This window comes from Chamaea fasciata, unplaced genomic scaffold, assembly GCF_029207755.1.
Source record: "Chamaea fasciata isolate MVZ Bird 193981 ecotype frontalis unplaced genomic scaffold, bChaFas1.0.hap1 SCAF_11, whole genome shotgun sequence".
NCBI classification, from domain to species: Eukaryota; Metazoa; Chordata; class Aves; order Passeriformes; family Sylviidae; genus Chamaea; species Chamaea fasciata.
The window spans coordinates 16,745,663-16,769,429 of NW_027094096.1; positions in this window are offsets into that span (position 1 = coordinate 16,745,663).

The following is a 23,767-nucleotide window of genomic DNA, read 5'->3' on the forward strand; positions in this document are numbered from 1 at the left end:
CACACTGCATGGACCACAGTGCTCCACAGTCCAGCCCCTAGACTTTCCAGCATCCTGCATGGGTAGAGGGTATTAAGCAATGAATTCCTCTTCTTCTAACATAATTGTAATTTCTGCATAGAGATACACAGCCTTCAGAGATGAAAGCCCATTTCATGGAAACTGGGAGCACATTAAACATGCTGATCCTTTTTGGGGAAAGAAAAAGAAGGGACATGTCCTGGGAGGTAGGGAAGAGGCCAAAGCCAGTGAGATGGCAGCCGCGGTGTCAAGCAGTGTCTAAAATATCCTCCTTGCATCATATTGGTTCTTTAATTGTCACCAACCACAGAGGAACTGATTGAGCCCAGCAAGGGTCCAGAAAAATAAATAATTTCTCGCAGGCATCTAAAATTCATGAACGCGGTGGTGGTCCTGTCACACCATTGCTATCTTGTTCCATGGCCCAGAGTCTCCCTCGAAGGGCAAAAAATATCCAGGGTGATATTTTTTTTCCTGAGAGTGGAATACATTTGTGTTGTTAATGCAGGGCTCACACTTCAGGCGGATCCTCAGCGAAGGGCCGAGCGCTCGCCTCGAACCGCGTGTTGTAAATTAACTCTTAATGTGATGAATGCATTAAAGGGCTGCAAGGCCTGAAGGATGTGCTCGGAAACCCGACGTGCTGATTAAGGGCTTGATTCATAAAAGCTTTACGCACCATTTGCGCAGGTTTCTTTATTGGAATTGTTACTTGGAAAGAGCTCTTGAGTGGCTTGTTCCCCGAGAAGTGGGGTTGGGAGTCTGGACACGCAGGCTCACACGTGTTCTCGCAAGCATATGTACTTGGAGAGGCAAGGACAAGGAGTGGACACACACAGAGACCCACAGGCACTCACCACACACTCCTGGCACATGTGGCTGCTGGCCCTGAGCTGCCCATGAGGCTGAGCTTGATGGAGTGGCCAGTGGTCCCGCTCCAGACTCAGAGCCAGGCATTGCTCAGGCCACATCCTTGGTCGTGCTCAGGGATGTGTCCATGCATGGCTACTGCAGGCTGAGAGACTCCCCAGCCACAGGGCTGCCTTCTCTGCTGGGCCTTTGGGGCACAGAGCTCCCCCCATGCCCAGGGCTTGGGGCAGCAAATCCTGCTGGGCTGGAGTTAACTCTCTTCACAGTGGCTGGTCTGGGGCTGTGGTTTGGATTTGCATTGGACACAGGGCTGTAAATACAGAGATGTTTTTGTTATTGCTGAGCAGGACTTACACAGAGCCAAGGCCTCTTCTGCTTTTTGTACTGCATGATGGAGTGAAGGACGGGGATGGGGGAGAGGTTGGGAGGAGACACAGCCAGGACAGATGACACAAACTGACCAAAGGGGTGTTCCAGACCATATGACATCATGTCCAATATATAAAATTGTGAGGAGAAGAAGAAAGAAGAGGAGAATATTTAGAGTGATGGTGTTTGTCTTCCCAAATCATAGTTACATGCGATGAGGCCCTTCTCTTCTGGGATGGCTGAACACCTGCCAGCCCATGGGCAGCAGTGAATTAAGTCCTTGTTTTGCTTCGCTTGTTTGAGCACTTTTCGCTTTCACTATTGAACTGTCTTTATCTGCACCCATGAGTTTCCTGGCTTTTACCCTTCTGATTCTCCCATTGATCCTGCTGGTGGGGGAATGACAGAATGGCTGTGAGGGCCTTGATGCTGGCTGGGGTTAAACCACAACACCTCAGAGAGGGAAACCTCAGTGGGACTAATGAGGTGGTGTTGAGCCAGGGTGGGGTTGGAGGGGAAAACCCAGAGAAATTATGGAGAACACTTCCAAGAAGAAAAGCTTTAGGAAATTACCCATGCTGTGTGGGGCTGGGAGGTGTGGATGAGATCTCTTTGTTTATGCCTCATCTATACACATCTCTATATATGGGGGCTTCACATTTACAAACTGTTCAGGCATCTCATGATGCAAGAACTGCACTGGAGCCTCCCTGGTGGGATTTTCTCTCTTTCCTGCCTTTTCCTGGCAGGAAATAGAGGTGGAAGCCAGCTGCACTGGTGCAGGGGTGCTACCTGAGCTGTGGGTCACAAACACCACGTAGACCCCCAAGGGGCTGTGACCAAGGCTATGTCTCTGCCACCAGAAGGGACAAACCAGCCTGCCAGCTCTGCTACCTGGGCTCCTGCTCAGGGGAAAATCTGTCCCTTGAGGAGGTAAGATGTTTAATTTCCACACTGGCTGCATGAGAGTAGATATACAGCATTTTCTGTATCTCACAGATCTATAGAGAGGAGCAGTCAGAAAATTGCTGGAGGATAAAAGATAATTCATATTAAACATGTCATTCCAGGGGGATCTGGATGAATCAGGTTTTAAGTGACACCCCACGCTGATCATGACAAACATCCCACATGCAAAGCAGCCTCAGGAATTTTACAGCCTTTACTTGAATATCTTGCACTAGGAAACAAGGAGAGTTTGCCAAGCTCTGAGCAGTGGGGTAGTGCTGTGCTCCATGCTGCTTCTGCCCCATGCCATGGATCAAAGGACAGCCTCAATAACACCTGCTCTTGCACCAGCCCTGATGACATTGTCAGAGTCCACAATCTCCTGGCAGCATGTTTAGGACATGTCCTGCCTCTGTGCAAATCCCTACTACCTTTTATCTGGTTTAAATTGGTATCCTTCTAGTTTCAGTGAGGATGCTGTGGGGTGCAGTTAACAAGTCACCTTACCTAAAATCTTCATAATTACATCCTCCTCAAGCCTTCTCCTCCCTCTGCTAAGAATCCCAGCTTTTCCATTGTCTCTTCCTAAGGCAGCTCTCCCGTCTCCTCCACTACTTCAGTCTTCTGTGTAACTCCTCTAAATATTCCACATCAGTCCAAAGAACAAGGCTCTCCACAGTGCTCAAGTGCACCCCCAAACCCACAGCGGGGCTTGGACTCAGGGTCTCAGCCCTCACATCCTGTGCCAGCTTCTTTGAACCCAGGGCATGGCAGATGTTATCATTGGCTCAGGCAATAGGAACAGATCTAGTCTAGTCCTTCAGGTTCTGAATTGTCTTATTTTTATACCCTAAATTCCCTAATGCACCACTACAATGTGCTCCCTTGTGCTGGTGGGAATGGAATCGGAGGAAGCTGCAGAATCTGTCCTCTGCATTTCACCCAACATGCCTGGATGTGCACAAAGCCAGAAGCTCTTTTCATCAAAATTTAGTGATGACATTTATCCTGATTTTAATTATAACGTGCTTCTGTGAGTCTGCTCTTAGTGGGATAGAATAATAGCCCGTTCAATCCAAGCAGTCTGCTTGATCCCAGAGATGTTCAATCAGGCAGCAGCCACTGTACCTGAAATCATCACATTAGCTATATGGCAACATCCCTCCTCTCAAGATGCTGCAATAACAAGTCCCTGTTCAACAGGAGGAGAGTTTTATTTGAAGGGCATAAGGAAAATGATGGATTTTTCCGGGTTTAACCTCAGTATTTTTTGTTCTCAGCATCTGCTTTGGTCAGTGTCTGCTCCAGAGCCCCAGCACAGCAAAGGGGCAGCTGTAGGTGGCTCTTGTGTGGCACCCACTGCAGTCATGTCTGACCCCAAGTACCAACAAGTGAAAATGGAGAAAAGAGAAAAAAAAACAGTCAAAGGACAATAAATCAGACTAAACAAAAAAAGTGATTGCTCATTTATGACATTTAGGAGTGTCTAATTTTCAAACATTCCATCAGAAATTTGCTCAGCAGACAAATACAAGGATTCAGCCGCTGGGAATGGAGAATTGGCTGTGTCCAGGCTGAAATTCCAGGTGCCAGGAAGGATAGCACATAGCCCTGCTATTGCTTAGCACCCTATTAGGTCTGGCCAAGGCAGCTCCCATTTGGGGTACAGAGTGTCTGAGCAGCCAAGAGAGCAGGACTGAGCCAGCAGAGAGGTTTGCCTGGACAAGGTGTGATCCCCACATCCCTGTCCTGTGCAGCCAGGGCTCAAGGTCCCTGTCTTGCTCTCCTCTGCCCATGCAGCTCAGAGCAAAGCTGGAGAAATAAAAACCTGAACAACAGCAAAATGAAAAAGACAAATTAGTTTCTCAACATTGATTGTAATAACAACAATAAAACTAAATTTTAAATATTTAGTCTGGCAATTTTTCAGTAAACCTCAGAACTTTGAAAATGGAGGATTATGTTCACTTTGAGAATGCACAAGGTGATCAGGGCAAACTGGAGGGCTTGTCCTGAGAGCTTGTTTACAAAGCTACTTTTTTCCATATTTTCTTTTTCATGGCAGCATAAAGCTGCAGTTTAATCACTGTTTGCCGAGGAACAGCCACAGGAAGCTCTGCTCCCAAGAGCAACAACCAGAGACATTCAATTTTGAAGCTGCCAGTCAACAAAAGGGCATGAAGTTATTAGCTCTGAAGGCTCCATTACCTGCCAGTTCAGACCCCAGATACCATCTTTCATAGATTTTTCTGGGGATTCCCATTTTGATTACAGCTAGAGGCCAAATTACTGCTAGGTGTTTTCCAAAACCTCTCCAGAGGGGTAGTAAATACAATTTAATGTTCAGAGTTACTGCATTTTGATAAAAGCAAGCATATTAACAAAGTAAATATGCACAAGGATATTTCCTTCCAGGTTTGTGAGTGCTTTTAGGACATGAAGATGAAATGCACAATGATGGGAAATTTTGTGGGCAGATGGGGCCGTTTTACTTCTCCTGTCCCCTGTGGTCCCCAGTCATCCCCTAGAGCATCTCCTGCTCAGTCAGAGGATTCTCCTCAATTCCCAGGGCAGGTTGATGCCAGAAGTGCCCTTGTGCAGAGGACGGGTCTGCAGGGGCAGGATGGGCAGCACCTCATAGGAACAGCAGGAAAGGTCTGATTTGAGCACTGGGGAGAAAATAAATAAGGGTCTGCTGCTTAATCCCTGCTCCAGCCAGGACTATATCAGATTTTTCAGTTGAACTGCAGGAGGATTTATCTCCCAAAGAGCAACTCTGAACACCTTAAAAAAATGCAGGCAGAGGCCACAAAATGATGGTGTCAGACAGACGGAAGTCAGCAGATAACAGGGTGAGGAGTGAGAGAGGGGTCAGTCCCTCTCCATCTGCCTGTCTGCCAGTAAAAGTAAGTGGATTAAATCAGGAAAGTGAGCAAAATCCCCTAGAGTGGCAAATAAGGTTTAAACTGAGTAGCTTCAGTACACCCCCAATCTTGGTGGTTAATAGACTGGAGGGCCTTTTTAGTACATTCCTCTTGCAGTATTTCCCATCCTTTTTATCTTGAATAATCACACATTCCCTGGTCCCCAACCCCTCCCTCCACAGCACAGAATTAATAAGAGTTTCTGAGCTTCAGAAGCTGCTCAAAGCACAGCGTCCCAGCTGAAGTACAAGGCTGTCATTTCACAATTTGCCTGTGGGTAATGGAGTAAATAGAATGGACTTCATATAGTCATGATTTAAAGGGAACAAAAATCTGTATTTATGGGCAGAAAGGAATGTGCTCATAGATATCCTCTACTGTGAATCTCTGCATATCAGAGCTGGGTGATGCTGAGCAGCTGGATGCAAAGATGCTGTAGTTAACAAGTGGTGGTGGCATCTGGACAAGATCAGAGAGGAGGGTGAGGATCACAGGGAATTGTAGAAGCACCAAGGCAGGCTCGCCCACACTGGAGGCAGCTCACTGCCTCTCAGGACTTCAAACAGGATGAATTCACAGGGGGTCCTTCCTCTGCTTTGCATGCAGCCGAGGAGCAGGAAAAAAGTCTCCAGGGAGCAATTTGGAGATGGCACCAAGCCTAAAGTCCCCCTGATGCTCTGGCAGACCCCCTTCTCTTTCCCGTGCCTGTGAAGTAATTTGGGGAACAAACAGCTAGTAAAACCAGACAAGGAGAAGGCAGCATCTGGGTACAGAACAGCCTGAAACCACCACCATGAAGCTCAGCACTGGAATTGGCTGCTACCCCCTGGCCCCTGAGCTCTCGGCAAAGTCTCACAAAACCCTCCTTCAGGACCTAAGAGAAACCTCTGACAGCAGCACCAAGCATTATGAAGCACCTGAGAGCTGTAATCTAGCCTTGCTGACACATTAGGCAGAGTTGCTATCCAATTTATCTCTACTAATCCGCTCTTATATAGGTCTGTAAGATAGAAATCTCCAAAATTAAGGGAGAGCTGCCAGAAAGCTTTTGAATTGACTGTGGGTTGTTCAACTGTTTTAGCACACTATCATCCTAAATTGCCTGCTGCTCAGTGCCTGCGCTGGCTGCCCTAATGGCACTTCTGTACCACGCAGAACTGGAGGCTGCATCCTCCTGTGTTTACGAGAAACCAGGACATTATGTGAAGGGGGGAATAAAACATCTCCGAGATCAGTTGTTAGCACCAGGGATGTTTTATTTGTTGGTCCATGGGAGAAACTTTGGAAGAGCAGTAGGGATGCCCCAGGGGCTGAGCAACCAGACACACAGTCATCATCAAAGGCCAGGAGCAAACCCTGAATCGTGAATTCATGGAGATGATAAAACAGTGCTGGCAACAGAAGGAGGCTCATTTAATGGGGTCTGCCCATGGTTTGGAGGGATCTGCCCCTGCATAGCCTTTAACTGCCATTCAGAGGTTGAGTTTTGAGAATAATTTGCTTTTATGTTTTCCAGTGCAAGGAAGAAGACATTCCCCACTCCTGCATGGGGTCTCTCTAATGGCCCTGCAATAGTCAGAGCTCCCAAAAACCATCCTAAGCATTGCCTTTATCAGAGAGCAACACTGGAAAATCCTGGGGATGTAGTAGCTTCCAGGAACCTCCCTCAAACCAGTTACCTTGAAACATTTTTATTAGGAGACAAGTTGGAGCCTGGCCTCTGGAAGTCTGTTTGCAGCCAGTGATATAAACAAAGCTATTGAGTCAGGGAACTGCGGCCTTGAGGAAGGGTTTTCCTCTGAAATTGGCAAAAATGAACTGCGAAAACTCTTGTTTTGAAATACATCAGTGACGAAGGAGGCAGTGAGGAAGGGGAAACCACACAGGCGCTTCTTGAACAGGGAGCAACAGCTCTTCACTCAGGCTGAGTGTGGGGACTGTGGGTCTGCTTGAAGCAGGGTCAGAGTGACTCTGAACCCTTCTGCAGAGGACCAGCCTCTCACTCTTCCATATCTGTCTGTTCCAGGTAGCTCCACACACAGTTTTGGGGCAAGCAAACCATTTCCAGCATACTCCTTATGCAGCACGGGCACCGCAACACAGAGTGTGCAAGGGAGCTGCCAGACACTGCAGGCATTAGAGACAAACCTCTAGAGAGAGCTCAAAAAGGAATGAAACCACCCTGGACCCAAGATGCTCAGTGGACAGCTCAAGACAGGCAAAGCACTGTGGCAGGATGAGCACGTTCTGCTCTGCAGACATGGCTCCTCCAAGTCTCATTCAGCCTGTGTGGTTGTGACCCTCTTTCTTCCCAGCTGAGCCTGGCCAGACCATGCAGAAGGTTAAAGCAGAGGCTCTGGGAGGCAATGCAACACTCCCATCTTGCTGCACTAAAGGTGTCACAGCTGTGGGTGGGGAGGGGTGATCTGCCAAGTTATCATCAGGAAGAGCACAAGTCTGGGTTGCACCCCATTGTCTGATGTGCTGGGCTACAAAGGCATCCCACACCCTGGTTATGCATTGCCAGATTTTTGTTTCCTGCAGCCCTCAGCCTTCCTCTAATTCTTGTCTTAGTTAAGCCAGAGCACATTTTAACAGGAAGACATATGGGAAAGCTGCAGTAGCTACAAGGAATGAGCCAATGCCTTCATATATATCCTTGACATCCCTCCTGCTGTTGGAGGGAACAGCCTTATTCACAACTCCCCAGCTTACCCAGAGCAGTAATTCTCAAGCCTCTGGTGCCTGGTCAAAACATGGAGCCTGGGGGCAGCAGCAGAAGACAACTCCAGCTCACAAAAGGTTTCCTTGAGCCGATCCCACAGGAGGATGCTGTCTCTTGCTGCAGAGATTGCTTTGGCACCAGTGTGTGAGAGCCACAGAGCGCCCAGCCCCGTGTGCTGCTGCACAGAACTGATGCATTATGTTATTTCAGAGGCTGTTGTAGTGAAGAGGAAACAAGAGTGTCACATTAGCAGCAAAGGCGGGTCATCAGTGTAATAATTGAGTACAAGATCTATTCAGTGGGGGGGTAATAGAATAACAAGCAATCAACAGCAATACAGGAAGAATAAATTAAGCAGCGTGTGTCTGCTTTCATCCAGGCACAATTAATGTCATTAGTCCGGAGAGATCATCTGGCTTTCTGCAGAGAACTTGTGAGACAGGTAACTGTGCCTGCACCCAGAATGCAGCTCCATCCCCACACAGCCCCTGGGGCAGATGGGTGCAACAGGCACATGGCTACATCCCCCTGGATGTGCCTTCCCTCTGAATGTTCCCCTGCTCACCTGAGCACAACAACCCGGCAGAGTTTAGGCTGAACCACTCATTGCAGCAGTTCCCAGGGGGTTCTGTGACCTCCAGGACACACAGAGCTATGAATGTCCATCAGCTGGTAAAAGACCGTCAACAAGAACAGTAAAGCTATGGCCAAAAAGCTCTGTGTCAGATACCAAAACCCAAGGTATCCAGAGCTCTGAATTTTATCCCCAACTTGAAAGCAAATATATTGTTCACAGGGTGAAACAACCTGTTTACAGCCTCTTCGCTCCCAGCCGAACAGTCAAATTGCCTCTTCCCTGCAAGTTATATTTGTCACCTTATAAATTAATCACTTTCAGCCTGTTCCTCAGCCAAAGCTGTTAAGATCTGGAGAGTCTAGGACAGTTTAATCTAGAGTAAACAACTCTGCAGGAGCTCTTCTTTTTTCTGCCTCGGTTTTCTTTTTTACTTCTAGCACAGAAAAAAAATTGTTGTATTAATACTTTCCTGATGTTTCCTCTCAGGAGCAAAACTTCAAAGTGATTTCACAGTCTAGCTCACTCCTGAAAAGAAATAAATCATGAAGTCAAAGAGGCTGGTGGTGGAGTGGTGGCAGGGGTTGTTAAAAAAAGCTGTTTCCAGGCTTCTCCTCCCTACCTCACTGATTAATGCAACAAAGGAGGGAAAAGGCTGTAAACGAGCACACACAACACATGGACAGAAGGGAAAGAGGGGCTTCGACATTGTTGACAATGGACAACAGAGGGCCTTGTGACAACAACACAAATCATCCTTTCACCCCACAAAATAAAGAAAGAGGACCTGATTTTTAAAATGATTTCAGTCTCTAACAAAGGAAGATGCCCTGAGCAAAGTGACTCAATAAATATTTGCACCACATGACTTGGAAAAGAGAGACTGGCTTAATGAGGCTGCAATTTGGACAGTGGGATGTAGGATGCAACTGGTGGATGTGGAAGCAGCCCCGTTTGGTCACAGGTGATCTTGTAAGCAGGATGCTTTGAAGAAGACCAAAGGTTGCCTTTTGTTGTGAGCCAGAACCGCCAAAGGGGTGGGCTATGAGAGAGCTTTGTGATAACAGCTCAACTAATGGGTTGAGCAATAGCAGGGCTGAGGCAGAGGTGTACTGATTAGTGTACTGCCAGTGCTGAGGCCTCCCACACAGACAGCTCTGTCTGCCTTCGCTTCCTTCACACACTCAAGGATGCCACATTCATTAGCGTGTGTCTGAGCTCAGTGCCCTCCATCCCTCACCCGGTGTCCTCTGCCTGTTTATTCAAGCTTAATGCCAAGGCAAATAACCCTCCTACGAGGCACTTTTTCACACTCCTAGCGAGAAGCTCTGTACTCTGGGTTAAAAGAAGCAACCCCCATTGCTCCTTTATCCTTGAGAGGGCTGGGCATGGCAGAGTCAGAGCTGGCTGCCACGCTTGTCCGGTACTGGGGAATGTGTGATTTCAAGTGTTTCAAAGAAACATCACCACCACCTCCAGGCCATGCTGAGGTGCCTGTAGGGAAACTTTCCTCCCATCTAATAGCTGACTGACTTTGAAAAGGGTGAGTCTGGTCCTCCATCCTGCTAGAATTTGGACTAAACAAGGGTTTTGAGCTGAGGCAGTGAGGGGTCATTGTTTAATGCAGAAATACTAATGCTTTTAAAAGGACCATGAAGTGAAATTCCCATCTCTGCCCAGCATGGCCTGGGGAGTCTTGTGTGCTGCATAAATGCAGTGGTGGCTGCGTGAAAGATCCCCTTTCCCAGCAAGAAAAAAGGAAAGGGGACATGTCCACCTGGCCACGGGGTGCAGACACCAGTGCTGGAGGCAGCAGGGGAGTCTGGGTACGCCTCACCTGTAGTGTGCACACTGAAGGGCATGATTAGTGCTCAGCAGAGTTCAGGGAGTCTGTAAAGCCCCCTGTAGACCAAGACCTCCTTCTATTCACCTCCATCCTCCTTTTACCCAAGTAATATCCAGAAAGTGTAAAATTATCTGTCTCCTTTCAGTCGCTGCCCGCCGCATCCATCTCCCACCTGGGAATGGTGTGAATGCGGGTGCTGACATGTCATTTCACAGAAAATCCTGAAAAACATCCGCCCCTGGAGTTCTGAGATGGATTTGGGTCAGTCCCAGGGAGACTTTTACTAAGGGAGTTTCAGAGTCCCCTGCACCAGTCCTCATTAACGGAGGCTGCAGCAAGCCACCGCCGCAGTGCCAAGGAAGCTGAGGCAGGGGGGACCCAGGAAAGACGAGGCAGCTGTCTCCCTTGAGCAAATCCAAGGGTTTTGGTACATTTTGAAGGCAGGGCAGCATTTTGAAGACAAGATGGTGCAGGGGCTTTGGGGCAGCATGGAAAGAAGGGGATAGAGGAGAGAAGCTGGACAGAGAACAAGTGTGATTTGGTATGGTTCCGACAAGGTCCAGGGGAGACATGCAGGGGGGGACCAGGAGCCAAGACATGATGGATTCAGGAAGGAACATGCCCAGAGGATGCTCTGGCTTTGTTTCAGCATTCCAGGCTCCTAGAAAAACTCTGCAATGGCATCCCAATGGTTAAACAGCAGCCAGGCTCATTTCCTCGCTCTGATGTGTCTTTATGTAAGGGAGCCCGGGATGCACAGCGTGTGCTGGGGATCTGGAGGTGGGAGCCCCTCGGAAATGAACCATGCTTTCCTCTGATTGCCACCTTCAGCAAGAAAATTGTCCTTTCAGTTCTAATTAAAAAAAAAAAAAAAGAGAGAGAGAGAGAAAGAAGATCAATATATGTGTGTGCATAGATATAGAAAGCAATTGCAGCCCCCACAGAGTGAAAGGAATAAATAAAGAAGTGGGAGAATGATTCAGTAGCAAAGGCTGGTTATATGCGTGCCCATTAGCAAAACTTGGAGAGGAACAGGGCTAATGACATTGAAATAATAAAGTCATTAGAGTGAACAGCCAGAGCCAGTGCTTACACCTGTAAGTGCTGCTGAGTCTTTGAGTAGATTAAGTTCATTTTAGTGACCGTGGCTGCCTCTTCTAAAGTAATTATTGACAGATCCATGAGCTGTTTGCTTTGCATTTAGCGATCAATTAGTATGCAAACACTCTTGCCTTCTCAGCCAGGCCCGTGGGATGTTTCTGTAGTTAATTATTGAAATACTTAGGTGACAGGATAACGGATTTCAGGAATTTTGTCGTATTTAAAGCCTGGCTGTGCCTTGTGATGTGGAAACAATCTGACTCTCATTTTAAAATTTCCATCCCAGCAAGAATTTGCTCAGTTAGAGAGGGGAAGTATCTGCAGATGCGTCATTAAGAGCATGCAATAAAATGGAGCATTAATGCAGTGCTCCGAGCTGGGAATGTGTAGATGGGTAGAGCTGGTTTGAGGGGGAGGAAGAAAGGGGATGCCAGGAAAACCAGGAACTTTCTGACTCAATGCTGCAGTTAGTAAGGATTTTGAGGAAGCACCCATGGGAGAAGACCTGGATGTGGTGGTTGTAAGAAAAGGATCCTGAGCAGGGTGAAATACAAGCATTAAGCAGAAATACAGAAAAACTTAAGTCTGTTATTTCCTGCTTGCTGCCCCAGTGGGACAGTCTTTGAGGGGCTTTGAACATGAACAGTGTCTGTCCCTGAGAGTGTTCCAGGCACTGGAGGACAGCAGGAGCTGTGGCACTCTGTTGCGACCCCAGCATCAAACACCATGGTTGTGACATCAGCCAGGACCATCTTGTTAGGCACGGAAAAAGCTGCCCTAACCCAGAACTGTCCTTCAGACTGCCTTGCCTGGCAAAATCTCAGTTTTAAAACAAAACCTCTGCCCCTTTATTTGTGGTTGAAAATACAGCCCAGCAGCACTCAGTGTAATGATGAGGGTGCACTGCAAGCCTTGGTCAGTGATTCACAGGTGCCTTGCTCAAGCCCCAGCCCCTGAGAGACAACCTACACCAGTGTAGATGTCGGCAGGAATCTGTTCTTTGGGAAAGAAGGTGCTGCCATCCTGGGGAATGATGTCTCATGACACCCACCTTGGGTGTAGCTGCTGCTGTCAAAGGGGGAGCTCAGCCTTAAATGCCTGTCATGGAGAGACCTCAGAGAGGAGCTGAAAGAAGCCAGATGATGCTGAGCCACCACCTGCAGCCCCACGTGCTTGGCCATTTCCCTGGATCCCTGCCCAGGAGGAGCTGGTATTCATGCAGAGGGACCTGCAGATCTGTCCTCCCCATCTCTTCTGGAGTGGACACTCAGAAAGTCCAGCTCTGTGCTCGTAGATTGGCTCTGGCCCTTGCCAGTGAACTCTGTGGCCCCTAGTCTCTTCCCCGGTGCACAGGAGTGGGTTTCTCACCCACATACCAGCAGAGAACAGCCAGCAGCTAGCCCTGGATCCTGGCAAATGCCTGCACCCAGGCAGTGATGTGGTGGCAGGGGTTCCCCTGTGCCAAATGATGTGGCAGCATGAGCCAGTTTGGCCTGTGAGCCACCAGCCAGTGTCACCTCAGCCTGGACCCTTTGGCCTCTGAGCTGCAGGTTAGCCAGCTCCTGCTGCAAGCCTTGCCATGCCCATCACCTGGATGAAGGGACCTGGCAGGGGACAGACCCACTCTGACCATGCCAGAGCAAGGTGGGGCCATGCAGCTCCATACCACAGCCCTCATCAGCCACACCCCAGACAGCCCCAGAGCTCCTCTCCCCGACAGTCAGATGAATTAAGATGGCAAACCACAACCAAGCAAACTCTCTGTACCCCATTATCCATCTCCGAAACCATCCTGTCCTCCAGTGCTGCATTCTTTGCAGAGCAAAACAGCATTGATTTTGGTGCCAGTTCTCCAGCCTTGATATTTATTTAGCATGAAAAGGCTAGTTTGCACGCTTCTTCCCTCTCTGCTTATCAGTCAAGGGATGTTTACACTGTGAAAAGCATCTGTTAAGACAACAGCAGCTTTCTCCATAGTAATTTATTGTCTCAAAAAAAGAGTGGGGCAGTTTAGTATCTTGTTAACGAGTCTGTCAAACTGACTGTGATGGCTGGGGAAAAATACAAAATAAAAAATTAAGTTTATATTGAAATCAATGGGAGTCTAACTACTTTTTAAAATGACATTTTTCCCATTGAGTGTCGATTAAGCTGTCAGACTTAATAGGCCTGTCCCAGAAAAAAAATATATCTTCAGTAAATAAACGACCTAGATAAATACATTAATAACTTGTATGTACTGAACACTCCTCTGCTGGTACTTGTTATCTTTTTTTCTCCTCTCTCAAGTTTACATAACTGTCTGAGAGCTAAAAGCATTTAATTCTCTCCTAGCATATGGCTATTTAGTAGGATTTACTGTAAAAAGTGCTTTCTGACATGTGGCTGATGAAGTCTGTGTATGTCTCGGCTCTTTAATAGGCTCTTGAACTGCAGCCACACTTCATGCTGCTGAGGACTGAGCAACAGTCTGTCTCTGCTATGTCCAGACTAATTTGGCAAGTTTGAGGAGTTCCCCATCACTTCTTCCTCCCTGGTCACAATTCCCCATCCATTCCTTTGGGGGGGACCTGGGACCAGCATTCCCAGTCAAGCAAGCAACTCATGTGCTGGCTGTCAGAAGGAGAAATCACACAGAGGATTTGGGGCACTTTTGGGACCTCCTGGGCCCGGGATTCCCACAGTCATAGTAAGGCCAGGACCTAAAGAAGGAGGTCATCAGAATGCATAAAATAAATGGTTTTGTATTGACTTTTTATCCCCTGATTTGGCTTTCTTTCATTTTCTTGCCGGAAGACCTGATGGGAAGAGGATATCTAGACACAGAGATGTAAAACCAAATCAAAGGCTTTACCTTCTCTGGGTTTAAGTAGCAGCAGACATCCCTGAATTTGCTGGAATTACCTTGGGTATACAATCATGGCTGAGCCTTGAGTTTTGCAGACTCTGTGTCCATGGCAGTACACAGCTGTTGGTGCAACAGGCTCAGGACACAGACTGCTCACCCTTGGGTTTGTAGGGTCTCTGTCCCTCCACTCTGGGTGTTTGGGACTGCCCCATTCCCATGCGGATCTGTGATGCTCACTACCAAGGTGTCCTTCCAGATAAGAACGTTTTCCCAGGCTCTGAACAATTAAAAAAAGCCACTTACTGAGCAATCACCTGCTAGAGTTACACGCTGCCAAAAGCCTCTAAGCCCTCTCTCCCAGGACCTCAGATTGTCAGGCAAGGACCTCCATGGACTCTTCCTGCAAAAGGCAAAGGCAAGTACCCTTTCCTACAAAGAGCCGCTCCTTGCTCCTCTTGCAGCAGGTTTTTTTTCAGCAAATAATTCTTCTGGATGAAGTAAACGTCTTTGTTAATTCTCCCTGACACATAAGGTCCAGGTGAGGCCCATCAGCCACTTCTGGGGGTGACAAGGCTGCATGGGGCTCATGAATCCTGCTGTCAAGAACAGCCAGCCAAGACACCCCATCCAGGGATGCTCATTAACACCCGGCCATTCCCATTAGAGCAGAGATGACTGTAAGTCACGGCAAAAATAGGAACTCCCATGGAGCAGGGAGCGTTTCTTCCTGGCAGGGCTGATTAGTTCCCTGGGATGAATCGCTTGCCGTGGGGCATTGGGGGTCCCATGTCACAGGGCTCGGAGAGGTGGCAGCCCCTCCCCGTTCCTCCTCCCTGCCGGGGCTGAGCTGCCGTTGATACAACTAAGTGGAGTTACTTAAATATTCACAGACTCCTTCCCCCATGGTGTTTACTAGGAATTTACATTTCCACACGTACTTTGATTTCACCACATTTCCTTTCATTCTTCCCCCAGGGAAAGGCCACCAGGGGAGGTTTCTTCTCCTTTGCTTTCCAGCAAAGCTTCAAGCCCTCCCATTTCAATTTGGAGTGTTTCCTTTTTCCTGTCCTCTCTTCACATTTCTTCAAAGAAAGAAAACAAAGAGGCAACAGAGGAGAGATGAAGGAGAGCCTCTAAAAATACCAAAGTCCTCCCCCACCTCCAAAAAATACCACATAAACACCCCCCCTCCCCCCCAGCATTCCCAAGCACCCCAGGCCGGTAAAAGAGAAGCAAAACTTGCGGAGCTAAATCCATTGCTTGAAAACACTCATGAAAACTCATTCCTGTTTTACACCCAGCTTTGCCAGACTGGTGTTCTGCTGGCTGCTGTTCCCCACAGGGATGTCTCCCTTTCCCGTGCTCCCTGGATTCCCACCTTTCCTGGCAGGCAGCAGGCAGCGTTTGGAGGCAGGAGAGCTCCCGCTCGCAGCCGGGCTGGCTGGCACGGCGTGTTGCTGCCAAGCCAGCTGGCCACGGCGCGGGGGAGCTCCTGCTGCTCGGGCAGCTGCCGGGGTTTTGGCTCCCAAGCTGTCCGGGCAGAAGGAGCAGCTCTCCGTGCTGGCAGCCCGGCTCTGCAGGCAGCCTGGGGGCCAGATGCTGCGTAGGTCTGCGCTGCAGTAATAACCGTAATTAATAACAATAACATGCCTGCAAACCATGATGACAGCAGGCACTAATCTTTCATAATACTTTTAAGACAGGAAGGGGAGAATCCTGCCATACAAGTCCTGCTCTATATCCGTTTGGAGCCAGTACTTAGAGGAAGCAGAAGACCTCTTAAATGGCATGCAAATTTGTTTTTCATTGAGCCAGGTTCTATCAAAACCTTCTGTCTTTACGCTGTCACTGAATTTCCTTTGTCCCAGTCTGTGTCTATTGCATTAGGCAGCAAACATGGACCTTGCAGGCAGAAAATATTCAGGAAAATGGCAATTTTATATGGTCACAGCTGCTTCACTAAGGTGGGAGCCAGGGAGGGCTTAGTGCTGCGCTGAGCATGTGGCAGCTTAGTGCTGCTGCTTCTCCTTCAGTAAAGTGTTTGTCTTGATCAGCTGGGAGCAGGATGGCTGTGGTGCTCCCTGAACCCATGCCGGTGAGGCAGAGGGCTGGACACCAGCTCCCAGAGCACAGCAGCTCCCTGGGAATCAGGGTATCAGGGCTTCGTTTCCCCTGCCCTGCCATGTGTCAGTGTAGAGGACAGGAGCCGGCAGAGCTGCCCCCTCCTCCCTCCACAGCGCTGGTCTCACACCTCCCCACGCTGCTGTCGCGTTTATTCCAGGCTCATCAGCCAGCTATCATCCAGGAAAGCCTTTGGTATGTTAAATTCCCTGCACATGAGAGAAGGATAGAGCACAGGCAGCTTTGCTAACTCACCTCATCCCCTGCCTCCCCCAGCCTTTCCCTCCAGTGCCAGCCCCGTTAAAACCAGTGTTGCTCCCACTGTGAGCCAGACGTTTCTTGCCCCACAGCGTAGTTGATGTGACAGAGTCTGGTACAAGGTGGACAGCCATATCCAGACTGTCCCAGGAAGAAAGGACACCTTAGAGAATCCACACCAGAAATCTGCTGCTCCCTTCCCCTGGCTCTTTGGAAAGAGCTTTAGAAGGAGTTTTTTTGAGGGAGAACTCCCCACATCTGCCTTTTCTAGCCCGCAGTCCTCCAGGGGCAGAGAGGAGACAGCACCGCTCATGTTCTAATTCACAGCCCTCTGCCTCAGTTTCTCTATCTGTGTCATGGGGGTTGCATAACTACCTCCTAATCCCTGAGGATAAGTTGGGAGCTTTTCATAGCTATAGACAACCTGTGGGTACCTAGATACAGTGGCAAGCATTTATGAAGTGAGTGGAGCTCCAGGGGCAGAGGCGTTGGAACACACACATCACAGAAACTACAGATGCTATTAAAAAAGTGCTGTTGCATTGTTTGCTGAACCTTGCAAGGAGTGAATACAGAAGGTCCCTGTGAGATGTCAGAGCTGATGGTCCCCTTCACCCTGTGTTGTCTCAAGTTACAGGACTCACTCCCACAACAGTCTGGTAGTTCAGTGGCTGGGTGGGCTCTGCTAGAGTGGAAACATCTCCCAATTACACTAATGAGGTGCAAGTTCCCCGGAGGGATCTAGAGATGAGGCGCATCGTTTTAAGAGGATTTTAATTGGCCTGGGAGTCTGAGGGCTACTGGAGGTGCACACCAGCCAGTGGAGGCTCTCCAGGGTCCTGCTCCTCTCTTGGTGCTGGAGACAGACAGGAGGCTGTGCACATCGGCCACTGGCATGGCTGGGGTGGACACTGGGTGACCTCAGTGGGGACACAGAGTGGTTTACAGCCACCACATACAGCCACACCAGCAGGACTCCCCGAGGCACCTGGCAGTGGCTCGGGCTCTCCATTGCCCTGAGGACTGGAGCTCTCTATTCTCCCATGCGGCAAAACATCAACTCCAAGCACCCATGGAAAACGGAGCCTTGCTCTTCAGAGGGTCCTCTCAGTATGTTTGCTCCCAGAGAAGCTGTCAGGAAAGCTGCTTTAGCTGCTGCTGCTCATAGAAGGGAAAATCCAGTGTTTTATCCTGCAGAGCCCTCCCAGCCTGTGTGGCTGATGAGAGCTGCCTGCTGCTGTGCATTGCAGGGGCAGGACTGAGGGACCAGACACAGGCGATGGAGACAAGCCTTGATCATGCGAGGTTCGGGGCTGCCCTGGAAAACCTCTGAACACCCTCTTGCAGGGGTGATAATGTGTCAGTGTCACAGAGACATCTCTCATGGACAACTGCAAAAGCCTCCGCTGGTGCTTGCTGCTCCAGGAGACGCTTGTTCAGCATCTTTCCTCCTGGGCTGGTGCCTCTGTTGCGGTGTAGATTCCTATCCCTCCCCTTTGTGAGCCATGAACCAGCTATCCCAGCGTATTTCTCCTCTCTCAAATCCTGTCCCTTTCCCTCATCCCATGCCTCCCTGCCTCTTCCTCCCCAAGAGCCAGTGGGGATGGGGACAATATCATTCCCCACCAAGGGAAGAGAGACAAGAGTAGTGGTGGGATGAGATGGGAGCAGGACATGTGAGATGTGCAGGGACAGACAACAAATGCAGGGCAGGAAGATCCTGGCTCTGTCATGCCCTGCCTGCCTGCCACACCTGTGCTCCCAAAAACTCATCTCAGCTGTGTGCTGGGATGTGCAAATTCCCAGGGTGCTCCTTTCATTCACAGTGTGACAGCTCTTGCCATGCTGGGATGTGAGAGCCTGTTGAGAGGCTGTGAGATATCATCCAAGGCAACCCTTTAGTGTTTGATTTATCAGAAAGGTGACCTTGGGAGGACCAGTGTAAAATTTGCTGAAGGAAAGATGGTTTTCCTTGACTAGCACAAGGTCCCAGTCTGGGAGCTCCTGCTGCATTACCAGCCCCCCCACAGTATGAGGGTGGATGGGTGGGCTGGTGTGTTTGTGCAAAAATAATGTCTGTACACCAATGCATAGATAACTGTGGAGTTCACTGCAGATTGGTGGATGCATGGATGGATGGATTTGCTAAATAGAAAAATAATCCCGATCCTCAGAAGCAAGATATTTGTAAAGGTAATGTCTGCTCTGAACTCACTGTGACTGTCTGCTTTGTCAGTCTCAAGTTCAGAGAAATGGGAAAAGCTTTTACAAATCTCCTTCATATGCCAAAGGGGTAAACAAAAGGGATCGCCTGCTCCTGTGACTTGGGGTGAACTTGTCCATCAGGTGATTGCAAATCTGAAAGTACTAAAAGCTTTAGAAAAAAATGCCATTATCTATCAGCTTTGCATTTGTACTCTGTGTTAATCCTTTTTGTTTTAAGTCGGAGAAAAGCAGTCCTTCATTTCAGAATGATTTTGGATGTATGAGAGATATTTTATAACACTGCAGAAAGTGACCAATCTGAAGTGGAGGATGAATATTATTCTTCCTGCTGGGAAAATTATTAATAGAGCTGTGGGAATTGTTCATCTTATCTTTATTTCAGGTACAGAACTACTGCATCATGTATCAAGTTTAGTATCCATATCTGCAAGATTAACACAAGCTTTCTCCAAAAGAGCTGTAGGCAAGAAAAGGAAAGCTTAGGTGTATATATATGTGTATGGAAATAAATGTGTAAGTGTATAAAATTGTCCATACTTTAAACGTAGGTAGAATTTACTCATTCCCTCCAAGTAGAAGCACTGGAAAAAAAAAACCCACAGAGCATGACAAGCTCATCATCATAATTAACATTTTCTACAACAGTTTAAAGGAAATAAATTCAGTTTGGTTTCTTTGGGTTTTTGTTCTTACTTTCAAAAGTAACTACTTGCTGTCTTAAGAAAAGCCTACAGATGAGGCAGAGACAGAAACTGCTTATTTAGAATGCTCCTTATTATGGAAATGTTTGACTACCCTTTTGGGATTGTTTCAGAGGAATTAGGCACACAAGACTGGAAAGGAAGAAAAGGGACTTCAAACCACATCCCCGGCAATTGCAGCCCCAGGGCAGGCACGTGATGCAGGAGAGTCCCCGGAGCATCTCATCCACATCCCATGTACAGGGCACGCCAACATCCCCTTGAGATGCTGGAGCTCTGGCAGAAAACAAACCCACAGCTCTCAGGTGCCACAGGGAGAGGGAACAAGAGGTAGCAAATGTGTCGCCAGATGTCTGAAAATGCAGTGGGTTTACCTGGGGAAGTTCAGAGGTGACCAGCTCGGGAGATAAGATGCTGGAGCTCTGTACCCACAGCTATCACAGCCCATAGGTCTTTGCTCAGCTGCTCTGTGCTGAGCCCACTCTGTGTGACAGGGGTTGTGCTGTAGCAAGACTTGCAGCCTGGGACAGGGAGGGCTGGTAGATGGAGTAGACAGCATGTTCCTCTTCCAGGTAGAAGCCACTTTGTTAAAAATGCATGACTCATGGAACAATCTGCCTTCAGCCCCCAGCTACTTGATCGTCAGCTGCTCTTCTCCACCTGCCCAGAAAGCTTTCCAGTACTTAGTGCTGATCCCCCTTGCCCTGCCATCAGCTCACCCCCCAGGCTGCCAGGTGAGATGTGCAGAGGTCTTGCCGAAATATGGCTTTTGCCATCTGTGCCATCCACACAACAGATGGACATGCTAAATAGAGGTCCTTAGCAAAGGTCCACTTGAGCCCTGGATTTTGATGAGCTGTCTATCAAACCCATTAGCAGCACCAGCTCTGTGCACAAAGTTAAGTCACTGGTAAGCCAACACAGTGATGAGAATGATATAAGGGCTGTGGACGACTTCTTCCTCTGGCAAGGGCAGCACTTCACAGTGTCAGATTGACTGTGCCTGCTGCCAGGGGATGGCTCAGAGTGTGGAGCCCGTGGTGGCTTCATCCACAGGGCAGAAGTGGCTTTATGCAGCAGCTGCAGGGAGAAAAAGTTGTAGCGTCCTACAACCCCTTTCTCTCTTCCTGGCTCTTTCCTTCATATGTCCCTTCCCACTCCCACCGCAATAGTAGCCCAACCCCAGTTTCTCATCAGGAGCCATGATTTGGTCTTAGCCTACAAGTGCAAGGCCTGAAAGTTTAGGAGGAGCTCGATTTGCAGAGACCACAGCTTCAATGAGGAGAGTCTGTGGCATCAGTATCAGTGATGGTTTAAACATCAATAAATACCAGTATGGCCTCAGCTCTGGGACTGTGTCACAGACCTATAAATACAACTGTGTGATCCAAACTCCTGACTACAGGAATAGTCACAAAGGCTGCAGGAGCCTGCTGTAAAATCCCAGCCCACAGACCAGGAAGCTTTCAAGCAAGGGGACATGGCCCTTTCACTCACCCTTTGAGCATGGAGACTGACTCACAAGTGATTTCATCCCCCACGACATTCATCAGCCTCATCTCATCTGCTCTTCCTGCAGCCTGGAATATCCCTCTCGTGTTACTCCCCCTACACAGCCCCCTGCATCTCCCTCCTGCAGTCATGCCCCAGCTGAAAACATGCATTTTTCTGCTCTTGACTCAACTGAGACAGTAGCAGGGTGAAGGAGCAAATGAGCTTCCGTTCTGCCTTGCACATTAACAACAAAACATGACTGACTGCCTTCTGATTGCAAACACTTTATTCTTGGTGACAGCAGGGTAGAGGCACAAAGGATACAGTTGGATCTGCAGAGCCCAAGATGAACTCTGCAGAACTGATAATTAGAAGAAATCATCTTTTGGACTTGTGAGCTGAGCACATTTGAACTGAGATGAGTGAGGGGGAATAAATATGAAAACCAATTATGTCATTTGAGCCAAGTCACTTCCCTGATTATAATCACCTCCCTGTATGGGCATAAAAAAAGGTGAAAAAATGCCCATGTCAAATTATTAAGGAATTAGGGTGACCAGACTGCACTTAATGACTCTGTCGCTCATAGAATTTAAGTGAAGTTGTCTGATGGGATTCTGAAGTCAGATGTGCACTGAGAGGGATAAATATGCACTGAGAGGGATAATTGGAGCATCAGAGTGAGGATTTATGGTACCATTGTGGTAGAAGTCTCAGCTCAGGTTATATGGTGCTGCACGGCTATAGCAGGAAAACTCTCTGCTGGCAGGGGCTGGAGAAACAGCAGCAAAGTGTTCTGCAGGGCACAGTTCCTGCCATAAGGTTTTACTGTGGTGAAAAACAGCATTACACAGCTGGCCAGTCCAGCACCACTCCCAGGAAATACTGCTTGATTGCAGCAAATGGAAGAAGTGAGAACTTCACCAGAAAGAGCATGAGAGGTCAGGTGAAGGCTGCATGAAACAATCAGTTGCAATCTTCTTGTGGATGTGGCTGAGATCCAGCAGGGTCAAAGATCCGCAGGCACAATCCCTAAAAGTGGAGATGATCCCAAAGGATGCATTTCAAATCCGCTTATCACCAGTCTAAGGTTGGATCTGAAAGCTGTGAGCATCCATAAAGAGGTTCCCAGTTTCTTCCCAAGAAACACATGCACATTTCTCATATGTCTGGTCCCAATTCACCAATATTATGTCAAGAATATGCTTCTATACAGCTGTGCTGCAGACAAAGGAGAAACCCTGCCAGCAGCATGCAGCCCTTGCACCAAGTTCCAGCACCCATTTCACCATCATAACCCTCTGGAAAGCCTTGAAATGAGAAAAAGCCTTAAGAGCTGTCTGGTCTCTCTTGCTGTTCTGCATGAACCAAGCCTGTGCTGAGGAGCTTTCTGAGCAGTGTTTACACACTTATATCCGCTAAGCCTCAGCAGCTTTGCTATCTCTCAGTGGAGATGTTTTAAAAAATACATTTCTGATCCTTTGTTAGCTATCCACTGGAGGTCCTGTGGAATCTAAATTAAATACCATTAGGAGACCTTTAATCTGCAGTGCCTCCAGTGAAAGCAGATGGTCTCTCTTGAGCACACAGGCTCATTCACTGAAGACTCTCCCGGCACGCTTACCCTCAGCACTGCAGCTCGGAACGCGAGCCAGGAGCTCAGCAGGCTGGAATTGGCTGGGTTCCCCCGCCGTCAGAGGGGAAAAGCCAGGCTGTGCCAGCCAGCAGTCTGAACCAGTATTCCCTCACAGGAAGGAAATCAAGGAATTTGGACAGCTCTTCCCAGCGGACTGCCAGGATCATCTAAGAACCTTCTTTGCTTTCTTCTGCTTACACAACAATTCAGGAGGACAGAAATACTTATGTCTTTCAAACTCTTTAATCTCCCTGGCTTAAGCTGCCTGTCCAAATTTGAAACCAGGCTAGATTTTCCCCAGACTGCTTGTAACTGTGTCTTACCCTTTTATTAAGATGAGGAGGATTATTTGAAGCTTTTGTTCTTTACAAATCCCCCTGTGGCAAAGGCAAGGTGGCTCTTTAGACGAAATCTTCATTCTGGGCTGCTCAGATGAGAGATACAGTGCTTTCCCACAAAGGATTTAGTGACATTGGATGCTGAAAACTGCTACAGCATTGTTGGGGGGGTGGTGCATGATGCTCTAGTCCCCATGACTGCTGCTTTCTTCCTTTGAGCCTAAGAAGCTGTGTTACTTCAACCCCGCAGAATGAGTCAGAAATCCTCACTTTGGGTGCTAGAAGCACAAAAATAGGCAAATTTTCATGTTAAATGGAGGACAGGAAGAGAGTTCCCTCTGACAACTTACAAACCTTGTCTCCTCTGAAAGCCTTTTCTTAGCTGCATCACTTGCTCTTATTTCAACTCGCTTTAGTGATTTACAGTCATTAAATCACTTAGCTAAAACATGTATAAATCTTAGTGTTGAATCCCTGTAAGCTAAACGTCTCTGGGGAAGAAGCCTGATCAGGTCCCCCTGAAGGGGATCTAAAGGATATTTGCTCACTGGTTCACAGACATACAGACCTGTTGAAAATGGGCAGCAGGGACATTGGCTGGACAATTTTTTCCTCAACAAAAAGGATAAATCTGGAAGGTGGGTCCCTCCCAGACCAAGGACTTCAGAAAGCACCCAGCTTCACTCATGTTCTGTCCAAGGAGCAAGGCATAGCCATGATACACATCCATTCTCATGCCTCCTTGAATCCTGTAAGAGACAAGGACT